The 5,862-nt window shown below is 41.1% G+C and overlaps 1 long non-coding RNA gene across 3 annotated transcripts; it reads right to left on the bottom strand.

Annotated features, from left to right (window-relative positions):
- Positions 1-4,276: 4,276 nt before the first annotated feature.
- LOC124311603 lies at positions 4,277-5,758 on the bottom strand. 3 transcript variants are annotated; one of them, XR_006909975.1, is made up of 7 exons: positions 5,607-5,758; positions 5,351-5,550; positions 5,049-5,293; positions 4,805-4,985; positions 4,692-4,732; positions 4,476-4,625; positions 4,277-4,398 (listed from the first exon to the last, which is right to left on the bottom strand). It is a non-coding gene; the product is annotated as an uncharacterized LOC124311603 (long non-coding RNA). The 3 variants fall into 3 exon arrangements; XR_006909976.1 differs by having other exon boundaries at positions 4,277-4,625; positions 4,805-4,981; XR_006909974.1 differs by having other exon boundaries at positions 4,277-4,625; positions 5,607-5,757.
- Positions 5,759-5,862: the final 104 nt, after the last annotated feature.

Raw genomic sequence — 5,862 nt, 5'->3', positions numbered from 1 at the left:
TTTTATTTACCCTTTCACCTTTCTGTTAGTTTTAAGTTTAATTTTTAATTTTCAAGTTTTTTTTTCTATTTAATTTGAAGTTATACCTCCGAGAACTTCTGGCCAGTTGTCAACCAAGAAGAAACAACCGTTCAGAGGTAACTTGTACACGAATTTTTTTTTTCTGACCGGATATGCTGGTCGTTCGTTCGGAATAAGATATTCACGTGGAAAATGTCGAATTTTGTGCGTGTATGTGTGTGTGTGTGTCTATATGTGCAAACGGTTCTTTCTTTTTCTGTTTGACGTAATTAGTGTGACGCTCGTGAAATCCCACGATTATTTCTTGCAGGTCTCGTGTAAGAAAAATTTGAAAGTTAGTGACGACCAGTGCTGCACACGGTAATGAAAAGCTTTGATGTCTTCGCGGCACCTGCGTCAAACAACAGCAGATAGGCTAGCAGATAGAATTGTGTGTGGCCGTGCCGACGTGGATATTTCGTTCGTGAATTTTTTTTACTGCACACGCCCCGGAACGTGTCCGCTGTGGTACTAATATAGTCCAACCGGTCGGCCCTTTTTATTTTTGTTCTTTCTCTTCCGAGGGAAAGAAATTGAATTGACTTTCAACGTAAAAGTCGGGGAAGTAAAATAAATTCACGCGCTGTCGTCTGTCAAATGGAACACGAAAATGGGCTCGGAAAGATTTGATAGTCCATAGAGTGATAGTGGTGGTGGTGGCAGGTGGTAGTCTCGTGGATCAGCTGTTGTGCAAACCACAATTGCCCTATGCGGGGAACTCTTCCGTTGAACCGGGATCGTGTGAACAGACTAGACCAAAGAAAAAAAGGGGCAAATCAATTCATAGTCAATCAAAAAAATACAAAACCTTTATAGGTTGGCTTTTATAATAGTGGTAACTTAGGTGCTGGTGTGAAAAAAAGTCTGGGCTACAAGCAAACAGTTTTTGGCAACAATAAGCGATTAGCTCAACCATTGTTCGTGAATCGGATCCCGCCAGAAGGCTTTTTTTCAAAATTATGCACCCAATTAAAGGTAAAGTACACGTTTCTTTTCGGCCCGTAGTCTACCACGTAAATGATGCAAGAAAATGAGATGAACTTAATGAGTTTTGAAATAGTTTTTTTTTAATGAATTGAAAGTAGGTTATAAATTTGATGTAGTCAATAATAGAACTGAAACAAGCTTGCGTGTAATTTCACGGATTTTTATTTCTCGTTCAAACAATTTACGGTTTTATTTTTTTGTTTCTTCTTCTCGTTCGTCTATCATAATAATGTTAAAAATTGTGTTTTTTAGTCTTTTTAGTTGGAGCGATTAAAACAGAAAAATTATGGATGACTGGATGAAATTAAAATATCCGCATCCATCATTTATCGTGTTGACTTTTGCTTCACTCAACACATTCAAACAAGGAACTGCTGTCACATACTGTTTTCTTTTGTCTTCTGCCGTTCGTACAAGCACAACAAAACACTCACTGTTATTGTTAAAAGTCCATTTTATTTTACAATTGTGATTTTGTTGATTATCATCGTAAATCGTATGTTACTATTCTAAAATCCGACGCATGGCCTTGAAATTAGGTTGGACATAAAGGAGGTGAGTTAGGCAGAGAATCCAACGGCGAACGCCACCTATTGACTGCCTTGATTTAATTTTGAACGTACGTCAACACAGTCTACAGCCGTCACCGTCAGCCGCTTGGGTGGAGTGTTGTAGTCTGACTCCTTGAAGTACGGCATGCCAAAAAATGAAAATGGAATAGCCTTTGACTTCGGCTTATCAGATATTTCGTTTTCTGAAGCTTTCAAAACTTCAATTTCAGCAACCAATTTCTTCTGATTTTTAAGGTTGACAACCCTGAGAACTTCCAACTGCTGAACAAGGTCCTTTAAAATGGACTGATAGGCAATGTTAAGACGAATAGCATTCTCCAAGCTAGGTTCTAATTCTGTGTCAACAGGGTAAGAGGTAAGCTCTTCAAAAGTTGAAAAAAGACTCTATAAATTTGTGGTCACATTTGTCTGAGAGCTACTTGCTTCACTTGCTGAATAACCCTCAGCATCTTCACCTGAAATGTAAAAAAATTGCTATGTTAGTGAAGTTTTAAAGAGCAAAACCCTCAGCATCTTCACCTGAAATGTAAAAAGATTGCTATGTTAGTGAAGTTTTAAAGAGCAAAACGTGATTCAGATTTCTTTCTGTTTGAAATTCAGATAATGGACTATTTTACGACAAAATATTTACAGCTGTTAGAGAAGTCTTATATTTTCTTATTGATGTGCAATGTAGGCTCTTTCAATTTCCAGCACTTTGGCAGATCTGAGACTATTGCGTCTCGCCGCCTGTTTTCCTGCCGCTTCTACCAACTCCTTTGAGGGAGGGTTGATGGCTGATTTTCGCCGGGCCTTCGGGAGTTTTACCAGCGTAACGCCGGGATTCTCGTCGTCGAACCTTTTGAGGATCAGCTAGGTTCTAATTCTGTGTCAACAGGGTAAGAGGTAAGCTCTTCAAAAGTTGAAAAAAGACTCTCTAAATTTGTGGTCACATTTGTCTGAGAGCTACTTGCTTCACTTGCTGAATAACCCTCAGCATCTTCACCTGCCTGGAGGGTTCAGGATCTGGGCCTGGACTTCTTTCGAAGCTTCTGCCTTTTTCCTTCCAGCTGCCGGTTGCCTTCTAGGTGTTTTTGCTACCTTTGCCTGGCTCGTCGAGGCCGATGGCTGTGGAGCGTCTGCCTGGCTCGTCGAGGCCGATGGCTGTGGTGTTTGCGCCTGGCTCGTCGTGGCCGATGGCGGAGGCTCGTTTACTGGCGTCGTGAATCGCTCGAGCGCTTTCAGTAAATCAGAGACTACTGGGTCACTCGCCGTGCCCGGTATGGCGAACTTCCCTGCAGCGAATGCCGTCTGCAGCTGGTGGAAGAGATCTCCTGGTAGAATCGGGTCCCCGATTGGTGTCACAAACGGGACCGTTACTGGGGCTACCGTGTTACCCTGACAGGCTGGAGGGTCAACCCTACGACGTTTAGAACGCTCGTACGCCTCTCGCTTGTCTTTCGCCTCCTTCTCTACTAGGCGTATCTTTGCCTCTTCCACCGCGTCGCGCTTTCTCTTTTTGGCCGCGCTAACCTCTTGTCGTAGAGCGTTCTGCGCCTCTTTGTCCCTCCGAATGAGCGCTTCGTCTTCGTCGAACTTAGCTCTCTGTTCTGGAGTCAAGAGTGCCAAGGCCTCTCTCTCAAACTTTTCCGCTTTCGCGATCTCCCACTTGGATTTAGGCTTTGCCTTTTGCAAAGCCAAGGGTGGAGTGGCCCCTGTGAGCTCGTAAAACTCAATTGGAAACAGGACCTCGAGTAGTTTCCAGCCCTGTCTCTTTCCGTCGATTTTCGGCTTATCAGAAATTTCGTTTTCTGAAGCTTTCAAAACTTCAATTTCAGCAACTAATTTCTTCTGATTTTTAAGGTTGACAACCCTGAGAACTTCCAACTGCTGAACAAGGTCCTTTAAAATGGACTGATATGCAATGTTAAGACGAATAGCATTCTCCAAGCTAGGTTCTAATTCTGTGTCAACAGGGTAAGAGGTAAGCTCTTCAAAAGTTGAAAAAAGACTCTCTAAACTTGTGGTTCAATTCTCGGCAATAACCCCTTTTTTCTTAATAGATCTGATGAGTGTGGACGCGTTTTCGTTTACCGGAAAAACGGAATTCGGTTTGATGCCGACCACATTCAAATCAAAGACACCAGTGGTAGAATGACGGTTCCAGTTTGGGGTTGGTTTAGTGCTGGAGGAGCAGGGGACTTTGTTCGAATTGCAGGGAAATTCAACAAAGAGAAGTATTTGGAAATCCTGCAAAACGTTCTTTTACCATCTATATCAAGCTCGTTTCCCAAATCAACAAGTGCGCTTCATTCACGACCTATCCCCCATCCATCAAGCCATCGTCATTCGTTCTTGGTTTCGAGAACACCCCGAAATTGCAGCTTTGCCATGGCCACCTAAGGGAGCCGACCTAAATCCAATTGAAAATCATTGGGGGAACATGGTGTAGGACTTGGAATATTTCCGTCCAAAATCCCCTGACTAAGTCTACGAGAAAGCTAGAGCGTGCTGGGACAGGTATCGTGGAAGGCCCGACTACTGGCAAAAACTCGCTCTTTCTATAACCAATCGCCTGCAATTAGTTATTGATGGGAACGGTTATTGGACTCGTTATTAAAACCTGTAATAATGTAGTGTTTGTTTTCACTGAAATAAACAAATGAACCATCTAAAAATTAAAAAAATATACGCTGTTTGCATAATTCATTGTATTGCATCATCAATTCATATCATTCATGGCATCAAGTTTGCGACGGCACGACATCAACAAATAGGGTCTTACAATAGCATTAGCTTTCTGCAAAAGATTTAAAGTATCCATGGCAGTTTTAGATGCATCTCCTTTCTGGGTTCAAAAGTATAACCTTTATTAACCTTTTTTTATAGCTAAAACGGTGTCTTTGCATCGTGTGAAGCCAATTCCTGTTGTTTGACATAAGAAAATGTTTGCTTCAAAATGGGCCGAAGCGAACGTGCTGGTTCCACGGCAGCCTTGATCACAGGTTGTTGGCTAGAGAAAGAAGCCTAAAAGATTGCCAGAATATAAGAAAGTTAAATGACAAAAAAGCCAGTAGCTCTAAAAGAATTCACCTGTTCACGTTCTGTTTCCAATCTTCTTTCCAGAAGGCTGACTAGGGATCGTGAATCGATGATTTTAAAAAATGAATGAATTTTAATAAAATGATAATCGATAACTAACGCACCGGTTAATTCGAGATCGGCTATCTTTCTTTCCGATGACGCTATTATCTTCTGGGCCTCTTCGTATTCACCGCTGATACTCTCAAGTTCTAAATTCTTTAAATTTAAGGATGTTTTCAAAGCGTCTATCTCCAACTTTTCTTTTTGTCTCGGCATGTCCACTTATGATCGGCAAGATTCTGCCTGAAGTATTAACTTAGTGATTTACAAAATTATGCACAAAAAGTCGGTACTTTGTATAATTACCCGCTCAGTGTTAAGAGACTTTTGTGTCAATTCATCTAAGGCTCTCTCCATTTCTTCTTCCATCCGCTCTACTGGAGTGCTATTGACTTTGACATAAGCTGGCATTTGAGATCAGCAACTTCCTTATCGAGATCGGCTTTTAATCGTTGCGAATTCTCTAGACAAACCAGAGCAGCTTCAAGTTCCTGGGCCTTTTCATCAAATTTGCCCTAAAATTCGCGATTTCTTTCTTCGACAATGGCCAACTAAAATCAAAATGATAACTTAAGTGTTAGTTTCGTTTAAAATGTTTCTAAAAATACCTGTTCACTGCTATGAGAATGTAGCGCCAAGTCTTTCAAGGCATTCTCAGTTTCTTCAATCTTCTTTTCCTAGCACTGGAGTTCAATAGCCTTTTCAGACAACTGAAACTTAAGATCAGCAATTTGTTTTTCCAAATCAGCATATTAATCGCTGAGAGGTCTCTTGGCCAGCCAATATGTATTCTGCTTTGCGAGTCTTTCTGTAAAAAAATGATAAATTAAGTGTTAGTTTCCTTTAAAATGTTTCTAAAAATACCTGTTCATTGCTATGAGAATGTAGTGCCTAGTCTTTCAAGGCATTCTCAGTTTCTTCAATCTTCTTTTTCTTGCACTGGAGTTCAATAGCCTTTTCAGACAACTGAAACTTGAGATCAGCCATTTGTTTTTTTTTTAAATCACATATTAAGCGCTGAGAAATCTCTTGGCCAGTCAAACAATTACCTGCTGTTCTGAGTTGTTATGATTACCTTTTCGGTCTACACGTCAAGTTTGCGTCTGCACGGCATCAAGTT

The sequence above is a fragment of the Daphnia pulicaria genome, chromosome 8 (assembly GCF_021234035.1).
Source record: "Daphnia pulicaria isolate SC F1-1A chromosome 8, SC_F0-13Bv2, whole genome shotgun sequence".
Classification (NCBI taxonomy): Eukaryota; Metazoa; Arthropoda; class Branchiopoda; order Diplostraca; family Daphniidae; genus Daphnia; species Daphnia pulicaria.
Note: the sequence above shows the minus strand (reverse complement) of the source record. Positions and strands in the feature narration are given on the sequence as shown.